The following is an 18,648-nucleotide window of genomic DNA, read 5'->3' as shown; positions in this document are numbered from 1 at the left end:
GTCTTCATCTTCATGGATCACTCACACTCACTTGCCACTTTATTAGGTACACCTGTTCAATTACTTGTTAACACAAATAGGTAGTCAGCCAATCACATGACTGCAAGACAATGTAGAGGGGATCAGGACAACTTTCTGAAGTTCAAACTGAGCATGGGGAAGAAAGGGGATTTGTGTGACTTTGAATGTGGTGTGGTTGTTGGAGCCAGACAGGCTGGTCTGAGTGTTTACGGAGAATGGTCCCAAAAAGAGGAAATATTCAGTGAGCGACAGTTGTGTAGATGAAAATGCCTTGTTGCTGTGAGAGGTCAGAGTACAGATTTATAATTTTCACTTTAACAAGGATGAAAAAAAAAATTGTCCATTCATTTGTTTTCTGTAACCTTTGTCCTCTGGAGGGTCACGATGGAGGTGGAGTCCGTCCTAGCTGATGCATTGTGATGAGGCACCTGTGTGTCCCTCAATCAGACTCTGTGGCGCAACGGTAGCGCGTCTGACTCCAGATCAGAAGGTTGCGTGTTCAAATCACGTCAGGGTCATGTCCCTTCACTGGGATTCTCTGTTTTAGTTGGCTGCATGTTTCCATGAACTACTCAAAAAATGAACAGGAAATTCTGACTTGTCAACAAGCAAATTAGTCTAACCACAAAAAAGTTGTTCACTTGGCCTTGTTCATCTAAAACATTTAGAATTGTGTCAGTTCTCAATTTGAGCTTCAACTAAATTAAGAACCAGTAAGTTACAGCTACAAGTTATAAAAACGTATTACATTAGTTTAGAAATAAAAGACCAAATGCTCAAACTGAAAAACTGCCTATTAAGAACAAATGAACAAGCAATTTTAGTCTTGATTTCAGATATTTAATCTTAGATTAGTCAGATTTCAGTCTCAGCAGTTCTACACTGAGTGAATTGATGCTGAATATGTGACTCTGTGGCGCAAAGACAGCGCGTCTGATTCCAGATCATAAGGTTGTGTGTGCAAATCATGTCAGGGTCACTATCCTTCCCTAGGGTCGTTTTGTTTAGAGAATCAACTTTGGTTCCAGGGTCCCTGCAAAAAGCTGAATGATCTTTCAAGAAAATAGGAAATGAAATTCTGACTTGCCCAGATTTTCTGAAAAAGTAAATAAATGAGGCCATAAAAAGTTAAAGCCTTTAGAGTTGTGTCAGTTCTCATTTTGAGCTTCAACTACATTAAGAAATAAAGGTGATAACAGGTTTTAAAGCTTAATAAGATAGTTTAGTGATATAACACAGTCAAATGTTCAAACTCAAAAACTGCCTGGTGAGAATAATTATCTTGGCTGAAAAGACCAAGCACTTTTGGTCTTGATTTCAGATATTTTATCTTAGATTAGTAAGATTTCTAAACTGACTGAATTGATGTGCGTTTCTTCATGTAGATTAAGTGCGTCAATGTGAGACTCTGTGGCGCAACGGTAGCGCGTCTGACTCCAGATCAGAAGGTTGCGTGTTCAAATCACGTCAGGGTCATTGTCTTTTTAACCCCTCAGTCATCGTCCTGTGCAGCTACGCCCGCCCAGATCACATCACTCGTCTGTAGAAATTGTTAACCTGTTGTTTCTCAGGCTTTAGACTTTGATAGTGACTCAAAAAGTGAAGACACCACGTGGGTGTTGTGACAGCCATAGGGTTGTGGTAATTTATTTAGAGGTCAGGGAGGACTGGCAGCAGCGGTGTGAAATGTTCAAACATTAACACATGTCCCTGATACGACCCTGAACTCATAACGAGCCCCCACACCACAGCACTGTGCTGCCCCAGATATGAATCAACGTGACAAAAACAAACAAGACAAAAAAAAAAAAAAAATGGAGGGAGGGTCTTGAAGTCCAGTACTCCTCTGTTCGAGCGAGGACTAAAACCTTCAGACATTTTTAAAAGCAAACTAATGATCTACCTTTTTAGTCGCATTCAACTGAATTATGAGTCTGGTTATTTTATTTTATTTACTTATTTATTTAACATTTTATCTTTTTAGTCTGACTTTTAACTAATTTTAACATATTGTATTATTTTTACCCTTTTAGCATAGGTTTTAATAGAATTTTATTGATATAGTTGTATTGCAGTTATTTCAATGTCTCTGGTGTTTCCTCATCTTCAAGCTGGTGAGGGTGGGATAGCGTTTCCTCAGTGTTTTTAAAATCTTCGTGTCTGTGTGTGTGTGGGCTCTTGGGTCTGTTGGTTTTTGTTTTTGTTTTGTTTTTATGTAAAGCACTTTGCGCTGCATCCTTTGAATGAAAAGTGATTTATAAATACAGTTTGATTGATTGATTTATGATGAACACACTCAGTCTCCCTCAGGACTGTCACTGGAGACAGCCCCATGCTGAGCCTCCGTTCTGAAGGCAGCTTAGTTTCTGGTAGTATCCTCTTGCAAGGCTGATGCAGCTTTGCAGCTAAAGGCCGTCCCTGCGGGAATTCTTCCTTTTTCACACTGTCCTGCTTCTACACCACCTGTTATTTATGTATACATCACGTCTGCTGCTGATAGATTATAGATTGTATAAGACTTAAGCTACTTCCTGTGTGGCAACCTTGAGTGTCCAGGATGATATCCTCAAAAAAATGAAATAAATAAATAAAATCTTTAGAGCTATTTCACAGATAACTTTCACCTGCCATCGCCCACCCGTCTGCAACACCATATTATCCTCTTAATCTTTTTTAGACTGTCTGACTCTCTTTTTAGTCAACATCACTGGGAATGCAACCTTCATGTCTGAATAACGTTATTGGAAATGTCGCCGGACAAAATCGATCTGAGGTTTTATGTTTAAGTTCAGCACTAGAGCGTTCATCTGTCTGGTGACTTTGCTCATGTGTTTCTTGAAGCTGCATTGAGTCGTCTCTGCAGTTGCACGAAAGGAATAATTTGACATTTTGGGAAATGGCTTTATTCGCTTGCTTGCCATGAGTGGTATAGAAGATCAATGCTGCTTTCATGTCAGTGGGGTAAATATGGACCTCGCTGCCTGAGACAGGGCTGGAGAAAAAGGAAATCTATCAGTCTTGTAGTTTAAACTGTTGATTATTCAGGTATGAATGAATGAATGGCTGCCTTTACTGCCACTGCATTATAAAATACAACTGTTTAATGTGCATGTGTTTAGCCTGAGTACTTCCACGTTCATATACCGTAAAACACTAAGATCCTCGGACAACAATAAAACATCAATGAATACACATAATGCCACCTCTTATACACCATCTAGTTTTTTTCTCTCAAATTAGATAAGAAATTGAAAGGACAGGTGCTCTGTACATAATTCAAAGTCCCCCAGCAGCCTAGGCCTTAGCAGCAAAACTATGGATGGTCTGTGCAGGGGTGCAGATATTTAGCTTTTCCTTTCAAAAAGATCACTTATTTTACTACTATATTTTATTATTATATAACACAATAATATTTTTATGATCATGGTTTAATAATGTTCTCTCTTTTTTGGCCTATTTTTTGGCGCCCCACAGTCAGGGGTCCTTGGAATTGCCCTTACTTACCCCTCCTATATAGCGCCACTGGATTCATGGTCACAAGCCAAAATGATAAGCTTTATCAGGAAGGAACATCTAATCCTCGCCTTAAAAGTAAAAATGGTGCCTGGATCCCAAACCCAATCTGGGACCAGTTTCCACTTGAGGCTGGCCTGGTAAGTGAAGGGTCTGTCTCCCATTCTAGTTTCTGAACTACAAGTAAACCTGCACTTTGAGATAAAAGTGATCTATTTATATTACATGGTACTATGAGGTCTTTAAGATAGAACGAAGCCTGGCCTTTAAGGGCCTTGGATGTAAGGGGGAGGATTTTTAAATTTGCTTCTGGATTTTAAGGAAGCGAGTGTAGAGATGCTAAAACTGCAGTAATATGATCTCTCTAGGTAATTCCCATCAATGCTCTCACTGCAGCACGTTTAATCTGTGGGAGGCTTTTTAGAGAACTGTTAATTAAAGCAATTCAGCCTGGAATAGAAACTACCCAGACATAAAGAATATCACATCATCTGCATAGAAGATTACTCAGACTTTAGAAGAGTGTTGCTGTTGTGTCATTGGTGAAAAAATGTTAATGGTTAAAACAGTTTATTATCAGACAAATGTATGAGGCGGGATGTTCTTTTTAATATATCAAGCAGCTGAAAGAACACAATACTGGTCAGTTGATTTATGTAAGAAAGGACACATTTTTATTGGTTGGTACCAATAGAACAAGTTTATGTAAAGGCTGGCTGCTTTGTGCTGCACCTAGCACAATGCCTATTTTTATCCAACTTCACACATAGGATGTCACCTGTGATGGTTACAAGGACTGTCACGTGCTTCGTCTACATGAGTTGCAGCTATATTTACCTGCACACATGCGCGCGTGCGCACACACACACACACACACACACACACACACACACACACACACACACACACACACACACACACCAACAATCCGTTCTGAGATGAGATGAGGCTTTATTGTTCTCCAAAGGGAAATTTAGGTGTTACAGTTGCAGGACGAGATTGTAAAATAAGATACAGAAATAGGGTGAAATAGAGAAAAAAGTACAAGTTAAGTGAAAACATACGAGGTCAAAGTGCGTTGAATGTACAATGTGGGCTTCATGCATATTATGAATGATGACAACTCCAATAGGAAAATATGAATAAAAACAAATATCGCACATGATGATGACAAATTAATTTCCTTATTCCTATAGACAGGTGGACCAGAGGATGTAGGTGGTCCTTTAGGAGCTGTAATCCAACTTCCAGAAATCCAAAAAGTAGCGAAAACACATAGAATAATGTGAAACTGTGGGGGAACAAAAACACAGGCCAAACATCCAGGGAAGAACAAACAAGACAAAAGAAGAAAGGTGACGAGACACAGGTGAAACTAATGAGGGCGGAGCACACAATCACAGAGGAGGGGAAAATGAACAGGAAGACACAGGCACAAGGAAGTAAACACAGTCAACACAGTCTCAGCTCAGTGCTTCCCTTTCGCCTACACCTGAATTTCTCCAATCTGCAAACAGGAACATTTGTAATCCATTTATTTGTGCAATGGTGCAACATGATGCCTGACTTATGGTAGATGACAGCAGGGGTGTCAAACTCATTTTTATTCAGCGGCCACATACAGCCTAATGTGAAGTGGACTGGACCAGTAATATAACAATACAATAAGCTATGAGTAAGGGCAACTCCAGATTTTTTCCATTTGTATTAGTGCAAAGAAGAACAAGTAGATTAGGATAATGTTTACATTTAATAAAATATCCTTTAAAGTGGAAATTTCTTAAGAAAAATAAGTGTACTTTGAGGATATTACTGTCCTTGGTTTAATCTTGGGTCTCAGTCTTATGTTTTCTCACTGAAACAGTGGACTCATTAGGAATAGCAGATATTTTCATTGCAAATTCATGCTGAGGCCAGATTAGACCCTCTGGTGGGCTGCTTTTGGCCCACGGGCCGTATGTTTGACACCTGTGTCATGCAGGATTAATGTGATGAGGTTGCTGCGATGTGTTACTTTGCCATATTTAACATCCACAGAATTTATAGCCAGCAGAGACGCTGTGTGATTTAGAAATTACCTCTACCTCCGTGTTGCATGTGGCACTTTCGAACAGGAAAATCTAATTTTATTTCAAACTCAAATCTTCCAACATTATCCCCGGAAATGATGTCCAGGCTCTGCTTCTTTTTGCATCCACTCCACAACACTTTTTGACAGCTTTTCAAAAATGATTAAAAATAAAGCACAATGATAAAACAGTGGCTTTGTAGGAAATCTTAAACAGCTCCACATACAGTGTCGTTTCATAAACCTCCGGATGCAACTGTGCAAGGTTTTCAGACTAAATTAGAATCTGGCTGTAAAGGTCAATTAAAGACATTGTTTCAGGTGACCGAGACTAAAATGTCCTCCTGACTCCTGACTCTTTACGTCCTTGCTGACGATGTTTCAGCTGCCTCAGTATCAGCTGCTGATGAGAGGCCAGGCCGTAAGGATGCATGCATGAACATGAAGCAGGGCGGCCCTGAAAAAACAAAACAAAACATAGAAACGTTAATATGGACTGACAGTGAGCTGATTACACGCTCTTTTCTGTTGCTCATACAGCAGAGTTAACCAGGAACAATGACAGCTGAGAGCCTTTATCCTCAAATACAGTTTGATCATATGTGACATGTATGTCTGGTGCATGTTTTAGCCCAAGGCCTCGCCATGTTTACAGGACGTAGAGTGCAGTGTATGCTGGGTGTTGTTCTGTGGTGTTGGTGCATGAGATCCCTGCAGGTATCGTTTGTGCACTGGAGGTTTTTACCTAGAATATTTGGAAGGAGCTCTGAAATTAACCAAACCTATGAAGCCACAACACATTTCTTGCTACATTTACATTCATTCAGCTACTAAAACTGGCAGGAACATTTAGAAACATTTAAACAGTGAATTCTCATTCAGTGTCGATCCAACAATAAAATACTTGTGAACATATGCTGTGAAGATGGCAACGAAATGACACGAGTGTTGTATGGAAACAGGAAAACATTGACGGTTTGTTCCAGCTGGAGATGAACCAACTTCATCCGTGAATGGAATACAAATATACGCTTTTAGTGGCTTTTACATTTGCATGGTGTGACAGCCCTCAGCCTCCTGACTTCCTGTTTGGGCTGTCCTTCCATATTTGGAAGTAATTAACATGCCACCTTTGATTGCTGCTGCTCCTCAGCTTTATAAGCTGGAGGATCAGGCTGGCGGAACGGTTGGTTTGTTTGGTTTTCTTTTGACACGTCACTCAACTGCACACACACACATGCATGCAAACACGACTGATGTAACAGATTTATATACTTCATATGGTTATTTGTTAAGTTTAATTTGATATAAATCTTTTCATCAAACACGTGATGGACAGTAATATTCAGACTAAAGATGCTTCATGTAACCACCTCAGATAATTAATAATATTTCTTCCTTTATTGCTATCTGATGGGGAAATTCTTTCTCCACATTTAACTCAACAATGTGTTCCAACATTTGGACATGGACGAACGCAAACCCATGACCTTACAGTCTGAAATCTACTTCTCAAACCACTTTTCTACTTTTCAATTATATTGAGAGATAATTAAAGGCTGGTGTTAACTGTTGATGTGCTGGTTTCTCTCTGGTTGTTGGAATAAATCCATTCCCTCCGGGCATGCCTGCTCCACATGAGGTTAACATCAGATTGAGGACAGAAACACTGAGGTAGAACAGTTGTTGAAACAGTTGTTTGAAAAGACGAACCAAGCTGGAATCCATGTGGATAGTAATGATGGAGACGCGGAGACATCTTGGTCATCTTCTACTCTGGACATTGAGAGTTGAAGATGAAGATGAAGGATAAACAACTCACATAAAAATGTGTGTGTGTTTTAATGTAGCGATTTAAAAGAGATCACAGAGTCAGCTGATCTGACGTCCTCACAGGTCAGCCTACACTGTAGGACTATAACTGCAAACGTCCTGCCACCTTTTGTTTTTAGCCCTATGCGAACGAGGTGTCAAAGTTCCTGGTGGCCAGTGAATGGTGCTAAAAGGTGAGTGATAGGGCCAGAGGACACGGCCATTAAGAGCTTTAAAAGTAATCAGTGAGACCTTAGGGTGCGCTTCATTTACCTCGGAGGTCAGAAGTTGTAGAACGACGTCACACCTGAGTTATCAGCGTTCCAGTTCCAGTCTGAAAACTAAATGGACGTGTCCATGAAAGCTCTTGCCTTGTCCCAGTGTGACTTGGTGGAAACTTGGTGTGTTCAGTATTCACATTTTTTGAATGCAGAGTGAAATTAAAGTTGTTGTTTTTTTTAAATAACTAATTAACTAGAATTATTTACAGTGATGAAATCACTGTAAATTTATAAAAATATTCAAAAGTTTTAATTGTTTAATTTAAATGTGGAATAAAATACACTATTAATCCCAGTTTACCACCAGGCCATTGTTTTTAGCCATTGTTAGCACAACACAGGCTTGTAGTTCCCATTTAACACTTGAAAAACTTAAAATACACTGTAACAGCATTTCAGCGTATGTATATGGAAAAATACTGTCTGTACGACTGATTTAGTGCAACAAAAACGAATCAGAAGTGATAATAAACTAAATATTACTAATATAATATTATTAATAATACTGTTTATGCACAGGGCGGCCATCTTGGTATCTCAACTCAGGCTTAGTGAGGATTCTACAACTGAGTAGGAAATCCAACTTTGCTGGCGTTCCAGTTGAAAATTCCTACTCGGAAAATCCAACTTCTTCCATTAAAATATTTTCTAAAACACAGTGGGAGCCATTATAGAGACCCGCTAAAAGCCTGGCAGCTGATTTTTGGATAGATTTAATCTTCTGTTCTATTTCCAGCAGATTTGATTCTTCACCGCAGCAGAACCACGTTATCAATAAAGTTCTGCGTGTTAAATCGTATTCAGCCTCCATGTAGACAGTAAAGATGGAATCTCTCTCTCTAGCTGGACATTGTCCTTGGTAAGGTAACTTGTGTTAATTGTACAAATTCTACATGATGCAGCTGATCCATGAGGTTGCCTTGTGTTTGCCGGAACCAGCCAGGGACCTTTATGTAACCACCTCTTTATCTTTCACCTCTCTCTTTCTCTTTCTCTCCCATCAACATTTGAACAAAGCCACAACTCACCAACACTTTACTCCCTGAAGGCAAGTGGCTGGACATTTTTCAATTTCACCTCAGTTATTGCTTTGTTCTCCTCATTTGTGATGTCGACAGACCTCATTTGACTCTTGAGAGCAGTGAAATGCCGTTTCATCATCCCAGACGTTTCAAATTTGAACAAAGCCTCATTGAACTAGAACAAAGTGATGCTGATGACCTCTCATTCTGATCTGGACCTGATACAACATCTACTACTGTATATTTAAGTCATTTTAAGATACTGTCTCCATGCAAAAATGTTGTGTTTCGTAAGTTGCTTGTCTTCTGGAATATTTTGTGAGATTCATTGTGGGAGAATATTGTCACTCTACATCACACTCAGAAATCAGGGATGTTCTAGTTCTCATAACTGCTTTGAAGATTCCTCGTTGTGTCACTTTTCCAACATAGGCACACTTAATACTCTGAATCTGGTGCCTGTGTGTTGGGTTGGGATGAGAAGGAGGAGGAAGGAGGATATTGTTGTCAGGTCTGGTTGGACACAAACACTATCTCGTGTTCAGAGGAGAAAGCAAGAAAGAGGATGCAAGACAAATATAGAGACATTTACAACAAGTGACAGAGAGGCCGAGTGCAGACGTACCTGTCCAGCGTGGTCGTCTCCTGCAGAGTGTGTTCAGAAGACGTGTGGTTGCATAAGACGTCGAGCGGCACAGGGAGAAACACTTGTCTCCTCACGTTAGCGACACTCACATCCAACACGCCTCGCAACAAAACACGAGCCCTGTTTGTGACACTCGGCTCTGTTTTGGTCAACTTTTGGACACTTTGGCAAGCGTCCGTGTCAGAGAGCGAGTTAAAAACGGGAGCCGTCCACGGGGGCTGTCGCCACACTTGTTTGTGTTAACGAGAGCTCCGAGAAAGTGAGCGGGGGTTTAAAAGGGCTACCTGTCCTCCAATGTTACGAATGTTTTAACTTGATGTGAATGTGAGAAGAAACGCGAACCATGTGTGTGTGTGTGTGTGCAGGTGAATTTGTCAACCAGAGCCGGGGACACACATGTCTTCTCTCTAGGCTTCTGGTCATCACCTGCTTCAGCAACAATCACACAAATATGCTTCTAAACACAGACGTGTAGACATCAGACTACCACAGTCTGCCTGATCCATGACTTCATCTCCACAACGTGGTAAGGATTTATTCAAGATAATGAAGGCCACATAATAACACTAATGCTTCACCCTGATTACTGCCTGTAATGGGATTATTATACATGGATAAGTAGCCAGTGAAGCCAGATACATACATATACACCAGCCATAACATTATGACCATTGACAGCAGAAGTAAATAACATTGAAACCAATGTGTTGTGACAATTCAGTGCACTGCTGGGAAACATTTGGACCTGGCATTCATTCATGTGGATGTTACTTAGACATGTAGCACCTAGACCACACCAGACCCCACCAGACCCCACACCCCATAGCATCACTCCCTGATGGTAGCAGCCATCCCCAGCAGGATGCAGCAACAAAAACACTTTAGGAACAACTTAAAACTAAACATGAAGAACAGTACAAGGTGTTGACCTGGCCTCCAAATTCACTGGATCCCAAACGGATCAAGTATCTGTGGAATGATGCACAGAGGGTCACCAATCAGCCTAACGAGCATGTCTCTGGAGGTGGGATGAAACCGGAGTACCCAGAGAAAACTCATGCAGACACAGGAAGGACATTACCCAGAGAAAACTCATGCAGACACAGGAAGGACATGCAAACTCCAGCCACGAAGGCCCAACTGGAACCCGGACTTTTTCACTGGGAGGCATCAGTGTTAACCACTGAGCCACCACCACGCATAATAAGATACTGAGGTTTTAGTTTTTCTAGTTTGGAAGGATTGTCTTTTAGAATTATGTGTTGTATAGTTTATCAGTGATTAGTGGAAGAAAACAGTGTCACATCCCATCTCGCCTCTTATTTCACCCTCATCTCAAAAGAGAACAGATGCTGTCCTGGATAAATGTGACGTCGTCTCTGTGATTTCACTTTAATAAGTTGATAACTGTGCATCTAAATCTTTTCTTTCTGTTGAATTTGGTGGGGTTGCAGTGAAGGACACCCCTGTCTCCCTCTGACAAGAGCTTTAAATTTAGGTTTAATATATTATGAAAGCACAGAGATGGACCTTTAGTACTTTATGAGGTTCAGCCTCAAGAGACAGATTTCATCACCCTCTAAATCTCCCTGATGGTTTATTGCGGATGCAGTCGTCTGTCATCTTAACAAATGTAGCCATTTGGACCAATTTTGTACCACTTTTGTCGGCCGTAGCTTGTGGAGGAGGATTTCTAGTAAATGCGGGAAGTGAATGGTGATTCAGTCTGTGAGCTGAAAACATTAGATGACATTTTATTTACAGCAGCATTTTTACATTAGTTTGGGAGAGACAATTTGAGACCTGGTCACTTGTCTTTTGTTACGAAACCTGGTGACTTGACTGGCCCAGACAAATCATGGTTAACCCCCTCCACCATAGGAACCATATGAGAAAAAAAAATATCAATGGCTGTATTTTAGTTATATTTTATTGCCAGGTTCCTTTTCAAGAGGTAAAAACTCTGGTACTCTTTGGATACTTTGGTTCTCCAAATGGCCAAATAGAGAGTTTGAGTGGTTCTATTTTTATTAAAACATTGGTAGAACAGATGTAAACTCTTGGACTAGTTCTAGTTAAGGCATTGCTGAATGAGTTTAGTGTCATATCTCTGCAGGGTATCAGGTTGTTTTTCACAATCTAGGTGAAAAATGTAAATTTCTCCATTAGTTTATCACATATTAGTCAGCCATAGTAAGACAGTATTGTACTCATCCATGGAGACCAGGATCACGCATGTGAAACTTCTTTTGGAGCTATTCTTGATTCATTTTGAGAATGTATTTTTTTAGGCAAGCCTCACATGCCAGCAGCCTATAGGTACCTATAGGTAGCCTTAAGACTTTAAAGTCTAATATTGAATAACTAATACTGATCAAGACCTTCTTAAGGTTTGTAAAAAATAAACTTAGAAATAAATTGCTGACAGAGAAGTAAACCACATACTTTTCACACTGTTAAGACTCATTATGCAACATTTTTACTCTGGTGGATGATTTCAGTGTCATTCATAAGCTAGAAAATATGCATAAAATCAGGTGGATGAAGAAAAGAATGAATCTTGGAGGCAGACACCTAAGGCTAGCTTTACTTTATCTGCAGGAAATCAATTACACTAAACTGCTACCAGCCGTGGAGATGATCTAAGATGCTTATAAACAGTTGTTTGGGGACAATTCTGGACTTATAATGTATTTTCTTTTGGTGAATACAATCCCATATAAACCGCTGTGTGGGAGTCAAAATGCATCAGTGTCTCCATGAAATGAAAGAACCTGTCACCCAGAGCAACACTGTGGCTCATTGATGTATTTTTAACACATTCCGGACAATGGGGCTCTGTAGCACTGGGGAAGGAGATAAATAAGGCTTTGGATACACGTCTTAGAAGAGTGGCTTATTTGTTGTAGTTGTTTATTGTTGGTTTGGATCCGCACATGGAATTCTATGATGATAACAAAATCTTTAAAAAAGCGTGTTTAAACAAAAGGCTGAGGCTGCCTCTGATCTTCTTTAACGGAGCCCACTAGATAGACAAAGAGCGGAACTGGACCTCACCCAGGCTTGTGATTAAATCGTAAAGCTGTACCCTCAGGTCATCTTATGTGTTTGCACTGAAATCCTCCCCTATCACCATGGACGCCAGAAAACGCTGTGCGTTCTCTTATTTTTCTTTTAAGAATACAAAAACATTTATAGGTATTTATTTCTGTGTGCTCTGATCATCCATCGATCAGTAGCAGCCCCGGATACATGGCCTGTAATACATGACATCTTGCATCAGGGATAAGTTGACTCACATCCAAAGTGGAGGAAGGGTTCAGAGATGCAGCTCTTGCGTGGATATTGACAGGTAATTAAAACCATTGACAGCATCCAGCAGTGAATCAGTGAGGTACACTCTAAGGGAGTCAGCTGATTTCAATCAACCTAAGTGAGCTGCATATGACTAAAGGCAGAAACAGGAGCGTGCCTATGTTCCCCGGGTCCTGTGTTCCCCTCGACCCTTACCCTAACCCTAACCTTAACCCTTTTTTAAAAAAAGGGTTCTATGTTCCCCAGTCACATACAAAGCAGGGAACACAGGACCCAGGGAACATAGGACCTGGGGAACATAGGGACTGTCCCGGGAGAAACACCCACAAACAAAACCTCTGACGAGAGCTGCAGTAAAGGCCTGGTAAAGCATCACAAAGAACCGCGGAAATGATCTCACCGTATTCTCAGAGGTGGATAAGTGAGAAAAGACATTTTTAAATCGTCCAGGGATTGTCCTAATCCAGCAGTCCAACTGTTAGCTTTAGCTTAGCATGGGTATTGTAATGTAGAGTTGCCAATTAACCAGTCGTTCACAAAAGTGAATTTTCCTAACTAGTTTCTGTGACCTGTACATTCACATCGAGTATGAATATCGATGCAATTAACATGAAGGGATTGCCCAGGGCAAATATAGATTTTTATTCATTTTATTAATGATTATGTTAACTTGACCAACGTCATTTGATCTCCTGAAGATAGACGGCTGCGTATAACAATGATTGTAATTCCTGCACCCTTCCTCCTATTTGAACCCAAATACATCTAAAATAATGCAATATATATATATATATATATATATATATATATATATATGTTCACATAAATGAACAGAATACACACATTATGGGAACAATAGAAACCAGAAATAATGAACCTTTCGTGGTGGAGGAGGAGGAAACAACACAACCCGTCTTAGACATCCTACAGTTTGCATTCTTTCACTCTTCCATCGCCACAGAGAGACACAGAGTCACAGAGAGAATCTTTTTTTTTTTTTCCTCACTTGGCTCTGCATCGAGGAGCCTGAAGGCATGTGGGACTATGATGCGCAGATGGTTGACCTACAGTAGGAGACACATGTTCTCAATATCCAGAGGGAGCAACTCTCCTTATAGCACACATTACATTCTGCATAATACAAAGAGAGAAGAAAAAAACAAACATTACAGCAGAGATACGTATACATTTTAGACTGATGACTTTGCTTCAGGGTTAACCTCCACACTGATGCTGTTTTCTGATGTTGGAACCGAGAGGTGAATGTGAACTCTGTGCCTTTGGCTTTAGATGTAATGGCTACTTGGTAATTACTGAAATAAGCTGTTGTTGCTTTAGATGGCACAACTGAGACTTGGTTTAATGTCATTTGGATGGAGTTTCTAGAGAATAATTACTTTGTTTCATTATCACACGCTTCATGTGCACTGTCCTGAGGAAAATCAGATTTTTTTTTATGTTTGTTGGCTCGTGGAGAGACAGCTGGAGTATAATCAATGAGTTGAAGTGTCTCTGGAAATGGTCAAGCTGAAAGCACAAGTCGTGTTTTGATATGTTTGGCATCAGACGCTGCATCCAGAAGGCCCATATTGGATTGAGATGACTTTGGCCCTGGATGGTGCAGCTGGGAGGAGCACGTTGGAACGGGCCGACTCTGGCACCATGTGGTGCAGGTGGGAGGCGGATTCTGGATGGAGCTGTCACACTGCAGCAGCCGGGGGTCCGCGTCCATGCCATGTATAGCCAAGACACGTCACCGTCCCTGCACGTGGGATTAGATTAGTCATGCACACGTACATACGGACGCTGGACGTCCTCCAAGCCCATGTGTTTATCGTTCTGTCTTCTCCTCAGAGCTCTGTTTTGCCGCTGACTTTCAGCACCAAGGCTGCATCCCCACACTCATCTGTTACAGGCACCGCTGGTGAGAGGGCTGCTATCCTCCTCGGGGCTGGACGGCACACAGCTGATTAAGTGGTCAGTTTCATCTAAGGGAAGCACATTTATTTTCTGCTCTTGCAAAGGGTTTCAGTTCATACTGCAATGCTTGAGGGAACCTCTGAAAAATGTTTATTGTTCATGTTCCTACCATGTTAGGAGGAACAGGATGATGCTTTCTTATGTTTAGTTAAGATCAGTTAATGAGAAATGTTTCGGCTTCTTTATTAGTAAACTTGTTTCGACTGAAAATTTAATGAAAGAGAAACAAGAAAATATGAATATTGAAAATGGACTGGATTTATATGATGATATGATGCTAGGACCAGGATGTTTCCATTACCAGGTTCAATAAAGACACCAGCTGATGTCACTACTATTAAAATGGATTCGATCTTTGTTGCGTCAGATTTGGTTGAATTCACATTCCTCTCTTTACAGTTTAGACCAGGCTCAAATAAAAGTGTTATTTTTTTTACTGAGCCTCACTTCACGACTTTGTGTTTTAAACAGTTTCACACAGAGGACCTGACCCACATTGAGGACAACCTTTTAGCACTGTCCAAACTCCGTGAGGACAGAAAGGACAAACGATGTTGGTTAGTGAGGATCCACTGGGATGTCTGAGGAGGTGGGTGATACATAACATTGATTGACAGGGTAGAGGAAAGGCGGTAAAAAAGAGAGGGTGACTAGAAATAATATTATTTAAAGGTATGAAGAATGAGAAGAGTCCAGGTGGGAGACGGTTCATGTTCTGCTTTAACCTCATTAGTCACAAGGAATAATGAGAACCACTGCTCGGGAAGATACAGTAGTTTTGAATTTAGTGTCTTGAACCTGTGACAGGAATGTGGAGAAGGGACAAGTGACTACTCATATGAGTAGGAGTGATGAGGAGACGACAGGTCACTGAAACAGGAGGAGGGGGAAGGACAAGGCCTGATGGTGGAGCACAGGTCAGACGTTTTCACATGGAACAAGATGTTTGTTTGGAGACGCAGTGGTGAAGGCTGAGGTCGAAGATCCACAGGGAGTTGTGTAAGACTTCTAGGAAATGAATAAGAGAGTGAAGTTATGGAGTAACCTCAGTGGAGTGAGAGCTAAAGGTAACAGATCTGTGGATGGGAATGAATTAGACAGGACAAGTGTCCACCTGTCATCTGTCCTAGCCTGTTCACCTCATCATTGCAACCTTTAAGAATCACTCAAACCAAAAGTGGCCTGTCACGGCCTCCGCTGTCATTAAGACTGCTGCTGATGACAATTCAGTGATTTATTAGCATTGAATTTAAGTAACTCGGCATAGTGGAGTGGTGGTTAGCCTCACAGCAAGAAGGGTAGACTGGAGACCTGTCCAGGGTGTACCCCGCCTCTCAACTCAGTGACGGCTGGGATAGGTTCCAGCAACCCTCCAAAAGGAAAAGCGATTACAGAGAATGAATAAATGAATGAATGAATGAATCAATCAAACTGTGTTACCAGTGGTAATGTGGCCACCCTCTTGCATATTGACAGTTCAATTTGGTTCCTGCCCACTTTGCGTTGTCATAGATTTTTGCACCTTGTAATAACTCATAACTTGTCCAATCAATCAATCAATCAATCAATCAATCAATCAATCAATCAATCAATCAATCAATCAATCAATCAATCAATCAATCAATCAATCAATCAATCAATCAATCAATCAATCAATCAATCAGATTTTACTTATATAGCCCTCTACAATAATCACAAGGTACCTAAAGTGCATAAAAACATAAGAACACAACTGGAAAGTGTGACAGTGCTGCGGGCTATTGAAGGCCTTCCAGAAGAACATAAACAGAAAAGATAAGAATAATAAGATACAACTAAAGACCAGACTGCCCTAGTCGGAATTAAATGCCAGCTTTGATTTAAAAACGCTGAGATCAGGAGTGGTGTGAATGTAGGGAACCAGTTTGTTCCACAATCTGGGAGCAACGACAGCAAGAGAACCATCACCCCACTGTTCATGTCTCATCCTGTGTGTAATCCACAAAAGACAGATCCTACAACACCTCCGTTTAGACTTACTATGACGTACAGATTTAAATACTGTTCAAAGAAGGAGGAGACGTGGTGAGAGTTAAAAGAGTCAGAAACAGATGTTCAGGGTCATATCAAGGACAGGTTTTAATGTTTGAACATGGAGCAGTAGCATTTCACGCCGCTGCTGCCAGTCCTCCCTGACCTCTAAATAAATGATCACAACCTTATGGCTGTCACAACACCCAAGTGGTATCTTCACTTTTTGACCCACTGACAAAATCGAAAGCCTGAGAAACATAATAGACAAACAATAGGTTAAAAACATGTGATGAAATATGATTCATGAAGCAGTGTTGGAAAGAAACTATGAAAAAGAGCTCACTGGATGGAGCCAAAAGCAAAGAAGATTCTGTGCATTTAACCTCCATATGAGCACAGCGTGGACGGTACCCATGGAGCAGAACGGGTGGTTGCACAAGACAACTCAGGGGATTAAAAAACAGTGACCCTGACGTGATTTGAACACGCAACCTTCTGATCTGGAGTCAGACGCGCTACCGTTGCGCCACAGAGTCAGACACAGATGCTTTTAATCTACATGAAGACAGACACAGTAGCATCTGGTATACTTCCTGCAACAGCATCACGGCATCAGTTCAGTCAGTGAAAACTCTGACTAAACTATCCTAATAACTTGTTATTACCTTCATTGCTTACTGCTTCTTAGTTTAGTTGAAGCTCAAACTGAGAACTGACACAATTCTAAAGGTTTTAGATGAACAAAGACAAGTGAACAACTTTTTTGTGGCTAGATTCATTTGCGTATTTACTGAAGTATAGTTCAAGGCACCAAGGTTATGAAATCCAAGTAAAGCAAAACTGTCTCAAAGAAACAGATTGACCCTGACGTGATTCGAACACGCAACCTACTGATCTGGAGTCAGACGCGCTACCGTTGCGCCACAGAGTCAGACACAGATGCTTTTATTCTACATGAAGACAGACACATCAATTCAGTCAGTGTCGAATTCTGACTAATCTAAGATAAAATATCTGAAATCAAGGCCAAAGGTGCTTGGTCTTTGCAGCCAAGATAATTCTTCTCACCAGGCAGTTTTTGAGTTAGAACATTTGACTGTGTTATATCACTAAATTATCTTATTAAGCTTTATAACTTGTTATCAGCTTTATTTCTTAGTTTAGTTGAAGCTCAAAAAGAGATCTGACAAAATTCTAAAGGTTTTAGGGGAATATGCAGAAGCGACCAATTTTGTGGGGCCTCATTTATTTGCTTATTCAGAAAATCTTGGCAAGTCACAATTTCTTATTTTCTTGAAAGATCATTTAGTTTTTTGAAGTGACCCTAGAACCAAAGTTGATTCTCTAAACAAAACAATCCCAGTGAATGGAAATGACCCTGACGTGATTTGAACACGCAACCTTCTGATCTGGAGTCAGACGCTCTACAGTTGCGCCACAGAGTCACATATCACCCGCATTTTAAGTGTTTTCATTCCTAAACTATCGTAATAAGTTTTTATAGCTTGTTATTGACCTCATTTATTACTGGTTCTTAGTTTAGTTGAGGCTTAGAGAACTGACACTAAAAGCTTAAATTAAGATAGAATTCCTTATTTAAAGCATATTTTCTCTTCCTAATATGTTAAAACATGATAATGATAACAATCAAATGTAATTCATTGTTTTATTATGAGTCTCACAACAATCACATATGTCCACAGATGAGGACAGAGTCCAGAGCAGTGACAGTTTTTTGGCCTAAGCGGTTGAGTTCATAATTTCCTTGCATTCTTACAAATCTACCTGTTTTTAATCCAAAAGCAACAGTTTTGACTTATGTGGGGGTTGTTTGAGGTTAGATTTACTTGCAAGCCAAACTTTTTTGTTCTGTTTTATTTTAGGTAATACATCCGTCATTTTAAAGCTAACCAGGGAACAGTTTGAATGTCCTGGCAGCCAGCTGAGTAATTTTTTATTTTTTTTGGCCAGTGAATA

The 18,648-nt window shown here is 40.4% G+C and overlaps 5 non-coding genes across 5 annotated transcripts; 2 read left to right on the top strand and 3 right to left on the bottom strand.

The window, feature by feature from the left end:
- Nucleotides 1-467: 467 nt before the first annotated feature.
- On the top strand, nt 468-539 carry trnaw-cca. The gene has a single exon. It is a non-coding gene; the product is annotated as a tRNA-Trp (tRNA).
- Nucleotides 540-1,425: 886 nt separating this feature from the next.
- On the top strand, nt 1,426-1,497 carry trnaw-cca. The gene has a single exon. It is a non-coding gene; the product is annotated as a tRNA-Trp (tRNA).
- A 15,638-nt stretch (nt 1,498-17,135) lies between these two features.
- trnaw-cca lies at nt 17,136-17,207 on the bottom strand. The gene has a single exon. It is a non-coding gene; the product is annotated as a tRNA-Trp (tRNA).
- A 323-nt stretch (nt 17,208-17,530) lies between these two features.
- On the bottom strand, nt 17,531-17,602 carry trnaw-cca. Its single transcript has one exon. It is a non-coding gene; the product is annotated as a tRNA-Trp (tRNA).
- Nucleotides 17,603-18,044: 442 nt separating this feature from the next.
- trnaw-cca lies at nt 18,045-18,116 on the bottom strand. The gene has a single exon. It is a non-coding gene; the product is annotated as a tRNA-Trp (tRNA).
- Between the last annotated feature and the right edge of the window lie 532 nt (nt 18,117-18,648).

The sequence above is a fragment of the Mugil cephalus genome, chromosome 9 (genome assembly GCF_022458985.1).
Source record: "Mugil cephalus isolate CIBA_MC_2020 chromosome 9, CIBA_Mcephalus_1.1, whole genome shotgun sequence".
Classification (NCBI taxonomy): domain Eukaryota; kingdom Metazoa; phylum Chordata; class Actinopteri; order Mugiliformes; family Mugilidae; genus Mugil; species Mugil cephalus.
This window is presented reverse-complemented; position numbering and strand designations above follow the sequence as displayed.